The sequence below is a fragment of the Balaenoptera physalus genome (genome assembly GCF_965194825.1).
Source record: "Balaenoptera physalus genome assembly, chromosome: 2".
Taxonomy (NCBI): domain Eukaryota; kingdom Metazoa; phylum Chordata; class Mammalia; order Artiodactyla; family Balaenopteridae; genus Balaenoptera; species Balaenoptera physalus.
The window spans coordinates 72,982,406-73,004,719 of NC_138883.1; the positions used below are offsets into that span (position 1 = coordinate 72,982,406).

The 22,314-nt window shown below is 46.1% G+C and overlaps 1 protein-coding gene across 6 annotated transcripts in view; it reads left to right on the forward strand.

Moving 5' to 3' along the window:
• The first annotated feature begins 2,503 nt into the window (after positions 1 to 2,503).
• The window catches only part of STXBP6 (syntaxin binding protein 6), a 270,134-nt gene continuing 250,323 nt past the window's right edge, over positions 2,504 to 22,314 (forward strand). The window contains exon 1 of one of the 6 annotated variants that reach the window (XM_082450049.1): positions 2,504 to 2,856. The gene's annotated coding sequence lies outside the window, so the exon portion shown is untranslated. Of the gene's footprint in view, positions 2,857 to 3,356; positions 3,378 to 3,485; positions 3,536 to 21,843; positions 22,102 to 22,314 lie in introns of those variants that run through there. The other 5 variants (XM_082450044.1, XM_082450050.1, XM_082450047.1 and 2 more) reach the window with 5 other exon arrangements.

Sequence of the window (22,314 nt, forward strand, 5' to 3'; positions counted from 1 at the left end):
ACAATAGAAACTAGTACAGGGACTTTTTTTTCCTTCCAGTTTTACTGAGATAGGATTGACATACAGCACCGTGTATGCATAAGGTATATAGCATAATGATTTGACTTAATCATGAAAGGATTATCACAGTAAGTTCAGTGAACATCTGTCATTTCATATAGGTACAAAGTTCTTTGTGATAAGAACTCTTAGGATTTGCTCTCTTAACAACTTTCATATATAACGTGTAGCAGTGTTACATTTATTATGTTTTACATTACATGCCTAGTACTTATTTATCTTATAACTGAGAGTTTGTACCTCTTGACTGCCTTCATCCAATTCCCCTTCCCCCCACCCCTGGCCTCTGGTAATCACAAATCTGATCTCTTTTTCTATGAGTTTGTTTCTGAAGTATAATTGATCTATAACACTATGTTGGTTCCTGTTACACAACATAGTGATTTGCTATTTCTATACATTTCAAAATGATCACCATGAAAAGTCTGGTTACCATCTGTCACCATCCTAAGATATTACATAGTTATTGACTATATTCCCCACACTGTACATTTCATACCTGTGACTCATTTATTTTGCAACTAGAAGTTTGTACCTCTTAATCTCCCTCACCTATTTCTTTCTATACAGGGACATTTTAATTCACAAAATCGTTAAATTACCCAAAAGCTGATTCTGAAGACTGGTAACAGAATCCTGAACACAGAGAGAGAGCTTGCTAAATCAAAGATGCTTACTACTTAAGACAATTTTTATAAAGCTATAGAGCTTCCTTGTTTAAATTCAGATTTCATATAGATGATGTGTAGATAAGAACAATGCCTTATATTTGCTTAAATTCTCAGAGTTTTCAAAGCCCTTAGACATACATTGCTGCTCTAAATCCTCTCAAAAAACGCTATGAGAACTGTTTTCCATTTCACAGATGAGGAAAGTGCAGCTTAGAAGTGGAGCCATTTGCCCATGGAAACCTGGTAGAAAATGGCTGAGGCTTAGATGCAGCAGCCCTACCTGTTGGCGTTAAGCTAGCCCTACCACAAGAAATAAGCAGAGACACGTGAATTTATTAGGGCAATCCCTCTGACTTTCACAAAACCACAACCATGAATACGCCCTAGGTATCCCCATTTCTCCCATTCTCCCCCTCCAAACCACCTTCCTGGGTCTGCAGTCCAGCCCATCTTCCTAGAGTTCAGTTCTGATTGTCACTTTCTTCCCCCAGCATCTGCTAGCTCCACACAGCCTACAAAATGAAGTTCAGGTTCCACAAAATGGCAACCAAGTCCTCTGCCTCAGCCCCCATCCACTACTCCAGCTCTCCTTCCCATGTCAGTATGGTGTTTCTTACCCCTTATATAGACCGGGGTACCACCATCTGACACCCCAGCAGGGCCTGGGCTAGGATGAGGCGGGCTGCACAATTTAACAGGACATCAAAGAACCCAATAATCAAGATAAATGTTTTAATGTGATATATTTAAAATTAATACAAAAAATGAAAAATATCAAAATTTAAAATAAAGACAGGGTCATATTACTGGTTTTCCCTTTTTTCCTTTTTCAGACTCCAGAAATGCCTCAGCAGAGTTCTGTTACGTACAGATCCTACGGTGACTTTCCACTTGGGTACTTTTATTAAAGATGTTTCCCAAGAGTCAGTTCTCACACCCCTTTCCACATTAGTATCAGTATCTTACTTCTCTTCTTGAATGTCTCAGCATTTATCTGTAACCCTCTTCTGTCTGGAAAACCTATTTCCCTTAGTAACTGGTCGTACTTTGATGGCAATCTGAATCATCTTGGATACTCGCCAGTGCCTTTTGGTCCAAACCACAGTAGGCACTCAGCTGCTCTTTGGTAAAAGAACGCAGAAATCACAATCCTCACACTGGCTGGCTGTGGGGTTGAGCAGAGAAGGAACTCAAATATATTGTTTGGTCCAGAGTGCTTTTTAAAATCTGAATTAGTTATCAAGACTGAAAAACCAGGATATTTTACATTTTAAAAAAATCGAAATCTCTGTCATTTCTTGAAAAAAAAAATCAGAAAATCTAGCCAAAGCAGGCCCCGATTCTTCCAGGATACCAACGGGAGTTTGGAGCCCAGTGGCTCTGCCTTCAGAGCTCTCTCCAGTTCGCCGCCTCCTACACGTTTCACCCACTTACATTGCCGGCCAGGCCCTATTCGCTCTTTTTTGGCGACCCTAGGCTTGAAGCAACGAGTGCACTGGATAAAACCCATCTGCTGGGTCCACTTGTTCTCTCGGGGAGAATAATGTTTCCTCGTTGTCCTTTCTAGGCTTGCAGAGGCTCACAGAAGCAGCTCGCCTTTCTCACCCACAAACTTCCCACGACCCGTGAAACTTGCAAGGTCCTCCTCCTTCACTGTTTCTCCCCCGCCCTTTGCTCCAGGGTCCCCTCCCCGGCACCGGCCCTTCCCTCCGTCCCCCACCCAAGGCGCTCCGGAGCTCGGGGCGGGTCTCCGGCCCCCAGCTCGGCCATCTGCCCCGGCCCAGGGCGCTGGGGCTCGCCCACGGCGGCACTGGGCATGCTCAGAGGCGGCCGCGCGGGCAGCTTCGCTTCGCAGGCGCTAGCACTCGGCGGCGGGCGGGCGCGCGGCTGCAGCTGGAGCTCCAGCGCCCGGAGTTGGAGTTGCCGGGAGTTTCCCCCCGCTCCCCCTTGCGCGCGGCAGCTGGAGCCGGCGCGGCAGCCGCGAGCGGCGGCTAGCCAGCACCCGGGCGGGCCGAGCCTTGTCCGGAGCCCGGAGCCCCGCGCGGGGCAGCTCCCGGGGAGGAGCCTTGCGGGCTGGGACGCGTGCAGCGCACTGGCACTGCCGGGACACGAACCGGGCTGCAAGGTAGGGCCGGGGCGTGGGGAGCCGGCCGAGTGAGGCAGAGGCCAGGCCGGAGGTTGCGGAGGGTGGAAGATGCGGCTGCAGCAGCCGCAGCGTTTGGGGCGCCCAGCGCTGGGTCTGAGGCGTGTGGCCGGGTCGGGGACCCTGCTGCGGGGCGGGGGGAGTAGGCAGGCGCCCAGGGAGATGCTTTCAAGTTGGCGGGCGACGGGAGAGGGGGCCGCGCGCTCGGGCGCAGCTGCTTTGTGCGCGCCGAGAGGGACTCGGGTCCCTGGGTTCTCCCCAAACCTGGGACCCGATGTGCGGGCAGGGCTGGGCAAGCCGCAGAGCCAAGCAGTTTCATCCGAGAAAGTTGAGGATGGAGCCCTTCTTTCCTCACTGTCCCCGCGGGTGCCGCCCCGAGGCTCCCAGTGTGGAGGAGCTGCGCCCCTGGGCTAAGTTCCTCCGCCCCGGCTGAAATCCACGAATCACCCAGATCTTCGCTTCCCTGGCTGGCTTCTAGGAAAATCATTCCTGCCAAAACTGAGGTAGGCTGTCCGGGCGGGAATGGCTCCCTGCCTCCGGGACGCTTAGCTGGACGACGCCCCCTCCTCAACCTCAGACGTGGCCAAGGGCGCCCGGTTCCGAGTTAGTGCTTATGGTGCGCACTGGAATGGAGCGTCACACACATGGCGGGGAACGTGGGGTAGGTGGATGGCCTGATTTTTCCTCTAGTCTCTTCTCAGCTTTACAACACCCCACCAACCCCACCCGGCTCATCTTCGCAGAGGACAGGACCTGGAAGGGAAGGCCAGGTGGAGAGTTTGGGTTGATATACTACTGTTCCTTAGGAGAGGATGCCTGGGTTGTATCTGTCTTGGGCTCCAGCCCCAGGACTTAATAACGAGCCCTCTCCCCTTTCGGTTATTCTTCCTCAGGGACCGGGTGGGAAGGAATAGGGGCTGTGGGTCCACAAGAATGTCCACTTCATCCTACCATCTCCTAAGAGTGCGTTCCAGGGGACCCCAGGACCCTGGAACTGGCGTTATGTGGATTACGAGAGTGTGGAGGATGCTGGTTCTCCTAGCTCCACTTTTTTCACTTCTTGTTCTGAGTTTTGGGGTTTTGCCCGCACACGAGTCAGAGCTGCTCTGTCATAACCTGGGGGTGGAGGAGCTTCAGCCTGGCAGTGAGCCGCTGTTCACCTCCGAGGCTGCTAGTGGGAATTGGTCCAGAAATGATTTTGCAGGCTAGAAATATGCCTCTTACCCTCCCCCCCACCCCGCACCTCGCCTTTTGGCTGAACACCTTCGCTGTTGGGTTTGTGTGTTAAGTTCTTAAAGGAGAACCCACACACTGCTCAAGTACTGTGTTTTAGGGGATCACCATTTCTGCTACATGTTCTTCTCTTTGCTTTTTTCCTGAGGGGACGGGGGTGGGAATCTGCTTTGGGGCAGATTTCCAAATGTGGAAATCACCTGGTGTTGGTACACAGGTTCTAGAGTGAGATAGACCTGAGGTCAAGATTTAGGTTTACAGTCGGATTACTATGCTAACTGGCAAATTGTTGGACACTATGAACTTCAGTTTTCTTTTCTGTCAAATGGGGATAATAGTGGCCTTATCTCCTTTCATTGCAGGGTTGTAGTGAGACTTGGGGCAGATAATGGGCATCAGAAGTGCTAAGAAAACTTTAAAGCGCCATTCGTGTTTTCCTGTGGCTATGCTCTTTACTCAGTTTTTTTTTTTTTTTGAATTAACTACTTCTTTTAATTGTAACAAGCCGCCTAAGTCTTCTCTCCTCCACCCACTCCTCACCCAAAGGTTTGGTTTCTCAGGGCTTTGGAAGTCGCTCTTTATCTTCTTCTTTTCTCTTCCCTTAAATCCATGTCTCTTTTGATTTAAGGGTTGAGGCTCCAGTCCTTGTATTTATCTGAAGGAAGCAGCGAGGTGTAGATTAGGAGATGCGAGCGTGGTGGGGTGCCTCATCAGTGTTCAGAGTCCTGGGCCCCAGAATTGGCGTGTTAACAAGTCCCCAGTTTGAGATCCAAGGTTGATGAAGGAGTCAGCAGACCCGGGGCTGGAGCTCTGGCTTGGTATCTAGCAGTGACCTTGAACTAGGGACTCAACCCCTCATCAGTGGAATCAGACCGTGAGCTTGAGGGCCAGTGCTGATCAGAGGCAAGAACAGGTGCGATGTCTCTCACTCATTTAATAAGGGATTAATCAGGCTCCTGACCCCTCCTCCCCCCCCCCCCACCAGCTGCCGCACTTTCCCTAATCCTAGGGTAGTGGTTCTCAAACTGAACCATCAGAGTCCCCTGGAGGGCTTGTTAAATCACAGCTAGCTGGGCTGCATTGCCAGAGCCTCTGATTCTCTGCGTCTAGGGTGAGGGGAAGGGGGAAGGGGGAGGGGGGAAAGGGGGGAGGGGGGGAAGGGGGGATCCAAGAATTTGCATCTCTCACTAGTTCCAGGTGATGCCAGCGCTGCTAATCACTGACTTAGGGGGTGAGAGGGAGTAAGGTGAGGTTTGTTCAGAGACACCATTCTTTTAATACGTCATATGTGGAGACAGGGTTTCTTCAGGCCGTTTTAGGAACTTGCCTAAGGCATTTTCTATTTCTGATACCTATGCCACTTCTCATTGTCCGGTTTAGATAATTCTGATTGCTTTTCAAATGAACAAATTTTACACAAAAGAAGTTCCCCCTTCTTTTCATACTGTAAGATACTTAGCCTCTGGTTTCCAGGACACTCTTGGATAGACTGAGATGGGTGACCTTGATATTGATAAATCCAGCAACTACCCTATTTCCTTTCTTTGGGGATCTCAGACGTTTGTGGAGAGGTTTTGAGAAGTTCTGGCAGCTTAAACCTTAAGATTGGAGAACAGGTGAATCACTTATGAGCAAGATGAAAAAGAATTTGCAGTGTGGTGTCTTCTCTGAAGGGACAGCTTACCCAGGCCTTGGGGGGAGGTGGCAGATGTCCTGTGGTGGTCAGATCTGGTGAAGGCCTTCCATTCCTTCTGGAGGATGGTGGTGTTGGCTGTAACTGAGGGAGACCCTCTATCACTCTCTGAGGGCCGGGAAGCCCAACTTTTTGGAGCAGCTGTGCGGTATCAGTGCTGCTCTGGGTAGCCGAGCTTATAATTAAGCACTATTTGGGCACAACCCAACCTTAAGCTCTTCTCCTTGCCCCCTAAGCTGTGGTCCTGGGCTGACAGTTTGCCATGACTTAAGGTGGCCTAGGTTGTGGCCTTGAATTTTAGCTGCTTTGTATCAGAGAGGCTTCGGGAACCTGCTGGAGTCAGGAAGGTTCCCGAGATGATATTTGAGGGCAGAAATAAGGTTTACATAGCACCCAAATGGACTGTGTGTCCAAGAGGGTCAGCACTTGAACTAGTTCTTGTGTTGCTGTACCAAATGGAGTCCCAGCTGACCGTCAGGCTTTATCTCAGCTTTCCATTTGTGCTTTGTTTTAGTTTTCAAGTGATTAGCACTAGAGAAACCTATCAGTAAATCAGAAACCTATTCAAAAACTCAAGTGTACCACTTAGTGTTCTAGCAGATAAATCTGAAAGGCCCATGCCTGTCTTCCTGACCGTAATCAGCACTCAGTAAAGACACAACCTTCAGCTTGTAATTCTTTAGATGCACTAATCGCCGATATAAATAGTTTCTCCTACTTAACACGAGTACAGAAAATTTCTATTTTAAAATTATTTTCCATAACTTGATATTTATATTTTGGGTGTTACCCCTACTTTTTGCTGGGAGGATTTCTTTTCCAGGGTGGGGAAGCTTCTTTCCTTATCACTGTTATTCACTTTTTTCAGCACATGACCGCTTGATATCTTGGCTCCCTTGGCTAAGTTTGTTGTGAGACAGTCATTTTGATACTTTATTTCTCTTTCATCATCAGGGCTGTTACTGGGTCATAGAGAGTCACGGTCAGTTCCTGGAAGGCTCTATTCCTCAACCCTCCTAGAGGATTCTTTTAAAATAACACTCAGTTTATACTGCACTAGCTCATTTCTAAGATCCATTTTTTTGTTTTTTCTTTTCACATTTCATCATTTTCCAATTTCAAAAATCTAGATGGGTCTGAACACATTTAATGTATGGTTTCTTTCTTCTCTTCCTGTAACCTGTTATGTTAATAGTGGCTTCCAATGAATGGCATCCTAAAACAAAACAAGTTTGGTTCCTGACCTGGGTAGAAAATGTGGTTCCTGCTGTCCAGCTGATAGAATTGATTAGCCATCGAGTTAGCTCAGCAGTTCTCAGAGTATTGGGAAGAATACTGTTAGGTGGATGTTTGTAAGGGCAAATCAATTTGGAAGCACTGCCTGTTATTTTTCCCTGTCTCAGATTCTCACTGTGTTCGTCTTTGTATCAAAGACTCTGAGAAGGACTGCAGTTAATGATATCAACAACAAAAAACTTAGTTCTATTTATTTAAGCAGACATTTCCCAGAGCATTTTGAGGTTATGTGTGTATCTTCTAGGACTCCTTCACTTAATCAGCACATCCCAGCAGTTCTAATATATTATTTAACACCATCTATGGGTGGGGTGGTTTCACCTGGTCTATCTCTAAAATATAGGGGCATTCATGAACTATGGATATTAATTGATGCATGAACTGTACAGGTGGTTACTGTTTATTTCAGAGTAGAGAGAAGCCATTTGAAGCTGTGGTGGCTGAGGAAGCCTATATGGATGGGCTAGACTATGAAAACTCTGGAAACGATGCGTAGCACTCCTGTAGAGAGGAGAAAGGGTGTTTTAGGTTGGTGGTGTTAGGGAGCAGAAGTGTGAAGTCGTACTTGTGCCTGCATATAAATAAATACTTTTCAGAGCACCTAAGAAAAGCGCTGTGCCTAGCACAGAGTGAGACTGTGTGAATCTGTGGCAGTGGTCAGAGAACCTGTCGTTAAGTTCTTTCTTGATTCTGTAAATTCACTGAAGTAGCAGATGAGTTCTCGTGACCACAGGAGAGCTTGTTGTGGATAAAGGGGGGGCACAGCACCCAGGTTGAAAGCAAGGAGGGGTGCATGGGACAGAAAGGGAGAGAGAAGGTGTTCCTAGGCTTTCAGAGGGTAGTGGTTCCAGGTACAGAGGGATTAATTCAAATGTATGTCCAGCTGAAGAATATTGGATATTTGGGGGAAGAGCTTTCCAGGAAGAGGGGAACTTGACTGGAGTTTCAAAAATAAGAACTCTTATAACTCAACAATAAAAAGGCAAATAACCCAATTTAAAAAGGAGCCAAGGGGCTTCCCTGGTGGTGCGGTAGTTAAGAATCCACCTGCCAGGGGACACGGGTCCGAGCCCTGGTCCGGGAAGATTCCACATGCTGCGGAGCAACTAAGCCTGTGCGCCACAACTACTGAGCCTGCGCTCTAGAGCCCACGAGCCACAACTGCTGAGCCCATGAGCCACAACTACTGAAGCCCGAGCGCCTAGAGCCCGTGCTCCGCAACAAGAGAACCCACCGCAATGAGAAGCCCACGCACCGCAACGAAGAGTAGCCCCTGCTTGCCACAACTAGAGAAAGCCCACGCACAGCAACGGAGACCCAATGCAGCCAAAAAAACATAAATAAAATAAATAAATTTATTAAAAAAGGGGCCAAGGATTTAAATATACATTTTTTTTCAGGTAAGATATACAAATGGCCAATAAGGGGATGAAAAGATGCTCAACATTATTAGTCATTGTGGAAATACAAATCGAAACCTCAGTGAGGTACCACTTCACACCTATCAGTATGGCTTTGATCAAAAAGATGTATAATAAATGTTGGTGAGGATGTGGAAAAATCAGAACCCTCCTACATTACATTGTTTGGTTTTTTTTTAATTTATTTTTATTCATATTTATTTTTGTCTGTGTTGGGTCTTCGTTTCTGTGCGAGGGCTTTCTCTAGTTGCGGCAAGTGGGGGCCACTCTTCATTGCCGTGCGCGGGCCTCTCACTATCGTGGCCTCTCTTGTTGCGGAGCACAGGCTCCAGACGCGCAGGCTCAGTAGTTGTGGCTCACGGGCCTAGTTGCTCCGCGGCATGTGGGACCTTCCCAGACCAGGGCTCGAAGCCATGTGCCCTGCATTAGCAGGCAGATTCTCAACCACTGCGCCACCAGGGAAGCCCCATTACATTGTTGATGGGAATGGAAAATAGTGCAGCTGCTTTGGAAAACAGGCAGTTCCTCAAAATGTTAAACATCAGGGTAGCTCATGACCAATTCCACTTCTTGGCAAATCCAGAAAGTTACATTAGTGGTTGCCAAGAGCTGGGGGGTGGGGCAAGAGGAATGGGAGTGACTGTTGATGGGCATGGGGTTTCTTTTGGAGGTCATGAAAATATTCCGGAATGGTTGCACAACTTTATGAATACATTAAATACATTAAAACTACTAAATTGTACAGTTTAAAAGGGTGACTTTTATAGTGTGTGAGTATCTCAGCTAAAAGAAAAACAGTAAGAATGCCACTGTGGGTAGAGTGAAAGGAGAATAATAAGAAAAACGTGGAGAGAGAGAGAGATGCAGGAATAGGGTATCAGTTTCAGGGCAAATTTTCTGCTCTTGGGTAAAAAAAAAAAGGTATCTAGATAATTCCTTTCTCCTTGTTTGTCTTTGGATCTTTTAGGATTTTTCTGTTACTCTTTCATCCCAAAGTCCTTCCTCTGAATTAAGAGGGTCGTGTGCCAAGTTGTTTCTGAGTCAGCGGAATCGTTTTCATGGCGAATACCCTGTGACCTTCAGAGAGGAGTGTTTCTGGGCTTTGCTCTGGGGACTAACTCCATACTTAGGCTTCCTTGCTGTGATCCACTAGAGGGCAGTGGGCAGGGCTGACTGGACAGCTTATGTTTAGCTTCTCCCTTAAGATTTGACTGTGGTAGACGTTTTAGCATCATCTTCTAAGTTGTTAGTGGAACTGTGTCAAGACTGCCCTTAAAAAAAAAAAATCTCTGTATTAAACAGGATTCACGTGGTACTTGGCACTACACGAGCATCAGTGTATTTGGGTGCAAGAGTCATGATGCTAAATGAGGTTAAGCACCACTGGAGCAGTTGTTCCCTTGGTAGAGACTTTCTACCCCCTTTAACAGTGTAGTGTAGCTTAGCTGTGCTTCTCCAACTCATGGACAAGAGCACTTGGGGATATTGTTAAGGTGCTGATTCTGATTCAGTAGGGGTTGGGGTCTGGGATTCTGCACTTGTAACAAACTCCCACTGATGCAGGTGCTGTCAGTTCATGGATCACTCTGTGAGTAGAAGCTAATACAGTGTGAAGATGGCATTGGCGTGGGACAGAGCTGAATGTGAAATGTGGCTCCACCATTAATTTGTTGTGGGAACTCGGGTGGGGTAGTTAACACCTGAGCCATGGTTTTCTTATCTGTATGATCAGAGTGAGACCTAGCTTGTAGAAAAGTACCTAATATGATGCACCTGGAATGTTTAATGTTCTTTGCCTTCTCCTTCCCACAAGGGCTAAGAATCCCACGGTTAGGACTAAGGAAAAAGTATATGGAAGAAAGCCAAGAGCTTCGAAAAGTTTTCTGATATGTGTGGGTGAGGTTGGGGCAGGGGGAGAGGCTGTAGGGGAGAAGGGCATGAATCCTAGTCCTCAGAACAACATACATTCGCGAAGTGATTCTTAAGTTACCATGGTTTTGGTAAAGTCACGGAGGTAGTCTCAGCTGAGTCTGGCTGACTTTCAGTCAAGGTGTTGGGTCTTTTTTTTTTTTTTAATTTAATTTATTTTATTTATTTATTATTTTTGGCTGTGTTGGGTCTTCGTTGCTGCTCGCGGGCTTTCTCTAGTTGCGGCGAGCGGGGGGCTACTCTTCGTTGCAGTGTGCGGGCTTCTCATTGTGGTGGCTTCTTTTGTTGGGGAGCACGGGCTCTAGGTGTGCGGTCTTCAGTAGTTGTGGCTCGTGGGCTCTAGAGCGCAGGCTCTGTAGTCGTGGCACATGGGCTTAGTTGCTCTGTGGCATGTGGGATCTTCCCGGACCAGGGCTCGAACCCGTGTCCCCTGCATTGGCAGGCAGATTCTTAACCACTGCACCACCAGGGAAGCCCAAGGTGTTGGGTCTTGAATCTGCTATCATGGAGTTGGTTTCTTTTTGACCAGAAAGGCACTTCTGGGCTGCTCAGTTGGTGCTAAGTTTCCTTGGTGTGGTGGTCTCGGCCCATCCTTGCCTGGCTGCCTTCCCCCCTCACTTACTGATGTTCATCTCTTATGCAGACGGGAGGCGATAAAGCGACCTAAAATGCACATCACTGAGTTTCATTCACAGCAGGAGTGAAGTTTCTTGGGATTAGGTTGAAAATATTTGCTTCACTGTTGGCTTTAGAAAATCTAGGCATTTCATTAGTTTTCCTTCGGTGAGTCTTTTAAAGTCTGGAAAGGTTTGGTTGAATTAGGTGAATGGGAAACAATGGAAGAGGAAGAAGTGGGAGCTAAATCCTGGCACCTGGAGCCTGCGTCACTGCCTTCACCAAGCCTCAGTTTCCTCTGCTGTTATTTGGGACCACTCCGTGCTGGCCGGCCTGCCTCATGGGCTTGGTTTGAGGCTCAAATGAATAGCACCTGTGAGGGCGCACCCTAAGATGATGGGCCTCTGTAAAGTATGGGCCGTCACTCAGCAGTGCCGGCTTAGGCAAGGGAATCGTCTCAGGGTTACGGTGGCCTCTTCTGTTCTCTTTCTGTCTCCTTTGTCATCATCTGAAGTGGGAGGAAATAAGAGATTGTGTTTTCGTTTCAGTGAAGTTGATGGATCCTTTTCATTTTCCTCTGGGGGAAAAATTACACACAGTTTGTAAGATTTGAACAAAGCCTCAAGTGCAGTAGATCAAACTAGTTTCCAGTCTTCACAGCCTGAAATTCACTGCTTTCCTAAGGATGGTAATTTTGCCCTATTTCACCTTGTGTGACTGTTTTGTGGATTGGCAGGTGTGGGTCTTTAGTGCCCAATGGCTCTGAATAAAAGGGCCACTTTGTTCCAGAGCCGGGGCTAAGCGTTTATACCGACGCTGTGCCAACATTAGTAATCAAAGAGAAGAAATCAGAGTTGAAGCCGAATACACTAGGCCTCACCGGCACAGCACTATCCTTCCCGATGGTGGAAGTGGGAATGATCTCAGGAGACTGAATACATGTGTTACCCTGTAATCACCTTTCATAACCACTGTTGGTCAGAGAGGGTATATGTCAGCGAGCTGGTCTTTGTTTTTAGACTTCCTAGGAATATGTCGCCTCACACAGTCTAAGGTGACAGCCAGCAGTATCTAGTGGTTGAGAAGTTAATATTATTCCTGAAGAATTTAATCTACCCTATCATTAAGTAGCAATAAGGAGCTAGGTGTAGAAAGCTGGGTGTCCCTGAAGTAAGTCCTTTTAAAATTAAATCCTTATGCAACCGTAACAGTAGTTTAAAAAATAAGTTGAAGGTAGAAATTTGGTACTTGTATAAAGAGCTCAATGCTGATCAAGTGGACATTTCTCCCAATTTCATCCACTGGAAAGTGAGACTTTCTCCTTTTAATCAGATCCTTTTCTGACCTTGCCAACCACACACTCGCTGGTCTATCTGGTGGTTGACTTTTAAAAATGGAACAGGGAATGCTGAACTCAGACATCTTGTTTATGAACAGCCTTGCTTTCAAACCCCCCTAGACTGTGAACTCCTCCAGAGGCCGGGATCTGTGTGTCTGGCATATAGGAGAGAATCAATAAAAATATGTTGAGCTGGACAGCTGCTTTCTTCTGGGATTCCCCCTTCCTGTCTATTAATTTTTCTGTTCGTATATTATTTGAATAACGTTTCCCTAGAGGCGATTATGTGCTTCCATAGTACATGGTTCTAAGCACTTTACAGATACTGATTCCTTTCATCCTCCCAACAACTCTCAGAGGGAGGTACTATTACTTATCCCTATTTTACAGTTGAAAAAACAGGCATAGAGAGGTCATGTTGATACCAGCCAGGGTTCTTGGCCTTCCTTAATCAGTAGAAATTGATAAGAGGCCAGAAAAGAAATTCAGGTAAGGCTTACTGGGGCCCCTGCTGCAATGGGGGGAGCGAAAAGAAGTAACAGTTTCCTTTGTTCGCTCCCCAAGGGGGAGACGAGCTGGTTCCTTACATGGGGTGAGGGTTGGGCAGGAGGGGTGGCTTAGGCGGTCTGCCCACCCCTTTGGTGGTGTTGAGTGCAGGGGGCATGGGCAGTAAGTATCCTATTTCTGCTCCTCACACCCTGTTTTTCCTCCGGGCTCTTCAGAAGTGGCGGTTGGGTTTTTGGTCTTTTTGTATCTTGTCCATAATTTGCCCCCGACTGTGCTTTCATTTAGTTATTTTTAGTCCCTTATAGTTTCTTTGCATTTTGTTGCTCAAGGAGATGTTTGTCCAGGTGCAAGCACTGCAGCAAAGGGTCCCAGGTCCCAGCCTGTCTCAATGCGACGTGTGTAAGACCCCAAAGCTGCTGCGTAGAGAGCTGCAAGTGAACCAGGTGCCCCAGTTTCAGGGTTCCTGCTCTCATGGACAAGACAAGCTTGGCTAAGCTTCAGTAGACACCCCTCTCCTGCTTGCTCAGTGCTCCAATATTACCTTTCTCCCCCCCCGCCCCCCACCCCCCACCGGCTTTCCTGAGCGCTGCAGAGAAATGAGGGCAGGCACACCTTTTCCATCTTCCCTTCTCCCCGCCTCCTTTGTCCTCTGCCCTTTTCTGCCCACTCCCAAGTTCCAGGAAAATATGACCCTGGATTTGGAAAGCAGGTACAGCACCATGGCCCATTTGTATGGGCCCAGCCTTGGGGGAAGGCCGTTCACAGAGCGGTTGTTAGAATGAACTCCACTACCTGGGTGAGGCTGTGACCTCCAGCCCTGGGCCTCTCAGTTTGTCAGGTGACAGGCAGTGTGACCTAGGTCAGTGCCTCTCAAGCCTTTAAGTGCAGGTGAATCACCTGGGCATCCTGTTAAGGCACAGATTCTGATTCACTGGGACCGAGGTGGGGCCTGGGATTCTTCTCACAGTCTTCCAGGAATGTCGAGGCTGCTTGTCCTTGACCCAAGGCCCTAAAGGAGCCCTGAGTCTGTGCGAGGTCAAGCCTGCTCTTCCAAGCACTGTCTTGCCTGAACAGGCCTGATTCCTAACCCAGGGCCCAGAGGAGACTTAAGACATCTAGAGAGAGACCCACCAAGATTGGAAGTCTCATGAAGGCAGAAGCTTAAGACAGAATGAGAGCGTAACTGAGAGTAAAGGAAATTTGATGCTTCCAAAAGGAAGCGTTTGTATCATTTCCAAACGTGACCTGAAAAGCGCTCTTTATGATGGAAAGCTTATTACAGAGTGGCTCTAGTGATCTAGCAGAGAGAATACAAAGTACAGTAACTCCTGTTTGAGTTGATATGAAATTTCACAAAGAACCTATGCCACTGGCCCCTAAAACTCTTGAAAGTAACCCCCCGAAGCTCCTCAAAATCTCCCTCGGTCTCCCCAGGTTCTGCCTGCTTTCCAGCTGCATCTGCTACGGTAGGTGCCACAGTCCTAGGAACCGATGTTGGGATACCAATGGTACAAATACGAAGTGCTCTCCTATCTCATCTGAGTCTCCTAATTACCCAGCTGTCTTTGATTGATGAGTAGTGAGACTCAGGGAGTCAAACTCCCTCGGAGCCACAGGCTTACAAGTGATGGAGCTGGGAGCGGGCACGGTGAGGCGGCGTGGCCTGATGTCTCTTGCTCTTCTTACCCGGCCTGACTACTTAATTAAATCAGTTTGCCCTGTTTGGCTTTGCAAGGAGGAGGCGTCCAGGTGGGTTTGCTTTTTAAAGAAACTGATTTTTTTGAAGGTTAGCTTACCCGCAGAAACAGGCACAGATTCCATGGGTGCAGTGTAGTGAATTTCTGTTCCAAGAGCACACCCATTTATTCTTAACACAGCTCGAGAGAGGAAGAGCCACCAGCACCCTGGAATCTCTCCTTGGGTGTGTTCCCCCCCCCCCCGTTACTTCCTGCTCCATGGTACCGCTGTCCTGACTTCTAAGACTGTAGATCACCTCTGCCTGTTTTTGAGTTTTACGTAAATACGCTCGTCCTTCTGTATTCGTTTATGTCTAACTTCTTTCCCTCAGCATTGTAAGATTCACCCATGTTGTGCACGCAGCAGTAGCTGGATTATGTCTCATCGTATAAATACACTGCAATAACTGATTACGGACATTCGAGTAGTTTCCCGTTTTTGGCTCTTACGAATAATGCTGCTGTGAACATCCACGCGTATATGTTTTTGGTGGTGCACATAGGTATGCCTCTCTGGTGTGTGTGTATGTGGGTGTGTGTGTAATGCCTGGGTCCTCTGATGTGACTATGTTCGCCTTTAGTAAATACCGCCAAAGAGTTTTCCAATATGGCCATTTCAATTTATAGTCCCATCTGGTGTGAGCGAGCGTTCCATTACTCCACATTCTTGCCAATACTTCCTTTGAGAGGTCATTTTAATCTTAGCCTTTCTGATGTTGTATAGAGGTCTCTCATTATGATTTCCATTTGCATTTCTCTTATCACCATTGGAAGCTTAGTGTCTTTGCCTGTATATTTGGCATTTGGATATCTGCTTTTGTGAAGTGCCTGTTCAAGTCTCTTGCCTACTTTTCAATTGTGTTTGTTTGTTTCACTTTTAAAAACAAAGTGAAAACATCTGTGAAAAAATCCTTGAAATCTGTAGTGATGGGAGTCACCTGTGAGTGAGATCGGATTATATTCTCAGAGGTAATTTCTGGAGATCCCCTCCTGCAGGAGGCCCAGCAGGCTGAGGGGGGCTGAGGATAGGCAGAGGCATAAAACCCTTAGCAGGGAACTTGCTGCAAAGTTGAGGAGCCCCGTGGTCTGTGGCTCAGGGCAATTGTCAAGTTGTGAGATCACCTGAAAGCTTGAAAGCACTTCACTTCTAAATGTTTGCCTTTTACGGACCGTCACTCTGGAAGATTGTAGGCCAACTCCAAAAGTATTGCTGAAAACATTTTTGGAATTGCTTTGAGTATATTGTTTTGGATATTTTTAGTTGCTTTCAAAATGCCCTTTGAGCATGTATTTGATTTGGGGAAATAGCAGCAGACATCTCAGAACCCAGCCCAGTGAATAAGGAGGGTGCTTCATGGGTGACTTAAAAAACAAAACATTATTTGTAAGGCTTGCCTATAGGGGGATGGAAGGTGAGCAGGAAGGAAGAAAGCACTGCACTAAATGCCTGAGTTTCCTGATCTCTTTTCATCTTTATAGTAACCTATGAAGTACTAACTGTTGTGAGTATTCCTACTTTGTAGATGAAAAGTCAGACTTAGAAAGAGAAAGACAGCGTGATTGAGGAGTCAAACCTAGCTCTGTCTTACTTGAGGGCCACTAGTACCCTTTCCTTTTCCCCACCCTGCCTCGCCTCTGATGAGTGTTAGAGGAATCAAAATTGTTGCAGCCAGAACACCGTGTGCTGATGGCGAAGGTCTGGTTTCCACCCTGTCCTGTTATAGACCCTGGGATCTGGGTGGGTCCTCTTCCTGGTGGGGGTTGGGAGAGGAGAGGAGAACTCAGGCTTCAGGGCACTCATTTCCAAACACGATTCCTTGGCTTCCCTGGTGGCGCAGTGGTGAAGAATCCTCCTGCCAGTGCAGGGGACACAGGTTCGAGCCCTGGTCCGGGAAGATCCCACATGCTGTGGAGCAACTAAGCCCATGCGCCGCGACTACTGAGCCTATGCTCTGGAGCCCGCGAACCACAACTACTGAAGCCCACGTGCCACAACTACTGCAGCCCTTGCACCTAGAGCCCGTGCTCCGCAACAAGAGAAGCCACTGCAGTGAGAAGCCCACGCACCGCAACGAAGAGTAGCCCCCGCTCGCCACAACTAGAGGAAGCCCGTGTGCAGCAAGGAAGACCCAATGCAGCCAAAAACGAATAAATAAAAAATTAAAAAATTTATTAAAAAACCCCCCACGCTTCCTGCGGCACCTGCTGTTTAGGGGAGCAGCTGAGGGCCTTTCAGTGTCCTGGCCCATGTCCTGCCCAGGATAGTCTGACCTGTAGGCTTTACTTTGCTCTTCCTTCTTAGTGGCTGGCAAGCCACCCAGGAAATACTCTAGGACGTGTTCATGAATGTTGTCACTGTTGGAAACTTTATTCTATGTAGAGAGTCTTTCTCCAGATGAGCACTTACAGAAAATCTGACCAGAAGAGGCAGAATGTTGCTGAATTCTTTAATATTCATTCATTCCTGATCTTAAGAGAAAAATCACCCATTAGTTTTCTCTGAAACAGTGGGTTAATGGCTTTGGTGTGTAATGAAGACCTTCAGAAATGATTCCTGAAAAGAGTGTCCTGGGCGGATTGCTTTCAGATAGACCCTGGGGAATCCAGCCGGCCCTGAGATGTGAAGGGCCTGGGAGAGACACAAAAATACACTTGGCCATCGCAGAGGCTTGTTCTCACCCTTCCTGTCTCATGGACCCCAACAAGCTGACCCCCTTCCACTGAGCTTTGGAATGTTGTCTCAAAGTTTAGTACCTAGAACGTAGAAACTACAACCTATTTTTCTGTCTCAAAGCAGTAAAGAAGCCTCTGGACTTCTTTTGAGACTGCACAGTAGAATGGTTTCTTCGTTTGATGGTTTCCTTATTCTTAGCACCTTAGATCCTGTGTAGCCTTGCTTTTCAGGGCAAAGCCCTGGGCTGTGGGCAATCAGATAACCAAACCATTTCCTAAACAAATTAGAATTTGATTTCATTCATAGTCACACAGCTTTCCCTAGATAAAATGAGGCATCTGAGAAAAAAAAATGTGAGGACATTTTAATGAGAACTTCTCCTGGTAAGATACTCATTTTCCTATCACATTTAATTCCTGTAGAGTATTCTAGAGCAGGTGTGAAGAGCCAGGTGTTGGCCTCGTTCCCCCAGTGACTGAGAATACCTGATGCAGCATCTTTACCTGTTTCCTAGCAGATTATATGATCCCATGCATGTGTGTAGGGTTGGACACCTCAGATCTGGACTTGGCTGGGGGACGTGGGAACTTATTCACCTCCTGCCAAAAGAAAGAAACTTACAAGTAGTGCTTTGTGTTTTGAATTTTACAGTGCACTGAGTAAACACAAGTTATGCATTGTGATGGGAGGAGTAAAAAGGTCCGCCACGTCTTTATTTTTTGAGTGGGTGTAACTAAATGACTAGGTCCTGGATGTGTTACTAAGATGTATGTCACAGTCTCTGGCAGAGCGACAGTAAACATTTCTCACCTGTGTTATCTTACAGGTGCAGGTGTCTAAAGTTCTTTTTATCCTAAAATGTTTTCCTCGAAGGTTTTTTGTTTTGATTTGTTTTAATAAGCCTCTTGCTTTGGAAATAAGGAACTCACTTCAGTGAATACCTAAGGCTTTCTTAATTCCCTTATGTTACAGATGAGGACACCAAGGCTGTACAGTTCTACCATGAATCAGTAGTAAACCAAGGACTCTTTAATTCCAGCCTTTTGTTTCTCAGCTCATTGTGATTTTCTAGAACTGTAAAATATTCCTAACATTCTTTGTTTTAAAATCTAGCTTTCAGTTTAAGGTCATTCTCTCTTAGCAGTTGTTTCCTTGCTTTATGGTAACCAAAGCTTTAAAATGATCCAGTACAAGGGGAGAACCAAGCCATGACTTTCTCTTGTTCTAAAATTAATATAAAAATTTATAGCTGTATAAATAATATTTACTGAATTTGACAATATTATTTGTATGTATGAATAAATAATTTTGAAGTGTACCAATATTTTATGGCTGATCTGGTCAAATTTTCACTCGGAGGAGATTGTGTTGAGACGCACTGTCCTTTCTCTGTTATCTTGGCCTTTGTGAAGGGTGAATCCTTGGACTCATGATTTTTCACCCTGAGTTTGTGTAGGAAATCAGGATGTGTCTAATTATCATATAGGGTGTCAGGAAATTCTCATAACAGTTAATTTAAATCTACTTAAATTAAAAATAAAGAACACATTATATAGCAACAGAGGTGGTTTTTTTTTTTTTTTCTTTTAAAGAGGAGATTGGATTCCATGAATCAGATGAGCAATTTCAGAACGCATGGGGATTACTGCTTTAAAGGCCCAGGAGGAGTGGGTAAGAACCCATCGGCTCTGTCAGTCCTCACTGTGCCCTGGTATATTGATGCTCTCTGTAACTGTTGATCTATGACCTATTTCTCTCTAAAAGCTGTGTATTTAAAATCAGTTCTCTCTTCTTCTGCCCAGCTCAGTGAGCATTTCTTTTTTTCTGTGCTGCTCTTGGAGCTGACCCTCAGGATGGAGAACCTTTCACAGAATAGCATCTTATCCTCGACTCAAGGTCTCAAAGTCATGATTAACTGGCAGATATTGGCTTCAAGAAAAAAACAAAACAAAACACCAAGACACTAGTGCTTAGAATCCACAGGGCTTATGGGGTAAGAGTAAGGGTACTAAGAGAAGAGTTGGAAAACATGTTGGGCAGAGGTGGCCAGGCTCTCCTGGTGAGTTGATGAGTACCTTGGCTCCCTTTGCCCATGTGTCTGCCCCCTGTCCTCCCTTTTCTCCCTCCTATGGGGGCGGGGTGCTGTCTTAGGTGCTGAGCTCAGACAGGCACAGAAGACTGGTCTTTGGGGACTGGGGTGTGTTGACCTTTGCTTCTCTATTGGCCATCTCCATCCTTCTGTCCCAGCTTTCTCTCTCCATTGTCATTTGATACTATTCTGGATGGCATGAAGTACCCTGGTAGCATCATTCATTTTCATTCTTTTGTCCTTAAATGCCCTTCTCCTCCTGTCCGTCTTGTATCTTTGCAATCACTCTTCAGACACCACCTCTTTGAAACCTTCTGTGACCGCTGAACTTGTACCCTGAGGCAGAGTTGGTCTGTGCTACTCTTGTGCCGTATATAACTTACCATGCTCAAGTGTGATTATTTGCTTGCATGTCTAGACTGAACATTTGAGGGATGGGACTGTGACTTGTACATCTTGTATCTTAGCATGGTGCCTGGTGTATGATAGGTACCTAAAAGAGGGTGGATGGATGGATGGATGGATGGCTAGATGGGTGGGGCACATTCAAAGACAACTTCTGAGAAAGGAGAGAGAACGTGTTTTCAGCTGGGATACATGGGAAAAGCTCTAGGTGGGGACAAGAGTTGCTTATACCACATAGTTACTGAAAAAGATGTATATATAGTAGAGGATAGAAGTATGTGCTATGGAGAATGAGCTGTGCCATTTTTTTTTTTTTTCAGAGTAGAAACCAAGTAATCAGCAAGAGATGACTTTGCAGTCATTTGGCTTTCCTTCTTAAAAGCTCTGGGATCTTTACTGAAAGATCCAGTTTCTTATGTGTAAAATGATATCCTGTAATGTAGGTTCTATTTTTAACGTGAGGATCAATTGAGACTTTCAAAGGGCTCAACACCCTGCCTTGTCTGTAGTGAGGGCTCAGTAGAGTAAATGGTAGCTCTTGCTATTACCATTGGCCTCTATTGTCTGATAGAATTGAGGTGCCTGATATAAATGTTCTCCCACTCCCTGAATAAGAAATTTAGATTCATAGGTAACCACAAAATGTGTGTCCGGGTGTTAGGATTCACTGGAAATGGGATTATGTCATCTCTTTTGTCTTCCTGCTTACTTAGTACTTCTTTTTAGAAAGAAAGGCACTTACCAGTTTCTTAGGAAAGCACTTGGTTCTTTTTTTTTTTTTTTAATTTTATTTATTTATTTTATTTATGGCTGTGTTGGGTCTTCGTTTCTGTGCGAGGGCTTTCTCTAGTTGTGGCAAGCGGGGGCCATTCTTCATCGCGGTGCGCGGGCCTCTCACTATCGCGGCCTCTCTTGTTGCGGAGCACAGGCTCCAGACGCGCAGGCTCAGTAACTGTGGCTCACGGGCCCAGTTGCTCCGCGGCATGTGGGATCTTCCCAGACCAGGGCTCGAACGCGTGTCCCCTGCATTGGCAGGCAAATTCTCAACCACTGCGCCACCAGGGAAGCCCAGCACTTGATTCTAAAACAAATTTTTCATGCAAGGCATTCATGGGAGTCTTTCTAGTTGTTTAAAAAATATATGTAATCTATGCCTATATCTATGTATTATTTGCAAAAAGTGTAATTCTTTCCTGAATTTCTAGAGCGCAGGGGACATGCATTGCTGTTTCTATTTTGATATGGAAGCAAGTTGTGTTGGTCTGGGACAGCTTGATTTTGGCTGATGAATGCCATTGTTTGTATGTGTACATTTCTGCCCCCACTATTGGAGATACATTTAGAAATCAGTGGTAGGAGTTTCTAATAGTATTTATTTATACAATCATTCATACGTTCATTTCCTGCTCTGCTTATTGCTGCTTTTCTCACCTGGTCTTTCAGTGCTGGACCCGGCAATTATTACTGGGTTTTTTTCCCCTTAATGTTCTTAGAAGCTACTACAGTTGCCAGTGATAAAGACTCTTTGCATGTGCCTCTGAGCCCCTTCTTCTCAGAATATTGTATAGCCTATGTTGCTGTTTGGGTACGTGGCCATTTTTATTTGTTGCCTAATATAGGTCAGTCCTGCCATAGTGAATTTCTGAGCAGATGAGAGAATGGATGGGAGCCGTCTACACACATCTGGTGATGTGGATCCCCCATCCTTTCTCTCTAATTCCGAAATCCAAAATGCTCAGAAAGCTCTTGTAACCCATTTGGCGGCAAGACCTCCCTTGAGCAGGAGTCTATTTATATTCTTTTTATCTCGTTTAGTGTGGTTATCCGTCAGTTTTGCTGCAGAGGTATTACTGTGTTTGAGTATGAGGTGCTGACCTACACTCCACGGGGAGCATAAAGTATATATTACATTTCTAAAATGTTAAAATTTTTGCATTCCAAAACACATTTGGCTGTACGGGATTTGGGTAAGAGATGTGGGCCTGTAGTATTTTTATTAGGGCCTCTAAGCCTTTTTTTTTTTTTTTGACAGCCTTCCCTTGAGATTCTCTCCTGGGTACCATCTTAGTGTGGCATGCAAATGAGGATCTCCCTCGTCTGTCACTCAAGCAGTATTTAATGAGCTGCTGTGGCTTTGTACTAGGAATTGGGAAGAATGAGGCACTGGCTCTTTTTGCCCTGGAGAAGCTCAGAGACTCATAATGATGCAGAAGGTGCTATATTAGCCAGTCTGTGGATTCCTGCCTGTGGTGGGATAATCACAGCCCGAAACTTCACCAAAATTGCAAAGGTAAAGAAATGTGGAAGAGAATGTGATCAAGGAGCAGTTGTGTATTTGCTGTGGTCTTTGAAAAGTAAAGCCACAGATGGGGCTGCAGAGGAGCCAGTTTTTGAAGAGCCTTATCTACCAAGCTAACTAGTTAAGAATTTATCCTTCGGCAGTAAAGATTCTTTAAACCTGGGAATGAATGATTGGGTTCGCATTTTAGTAAGAGCCCTCTAA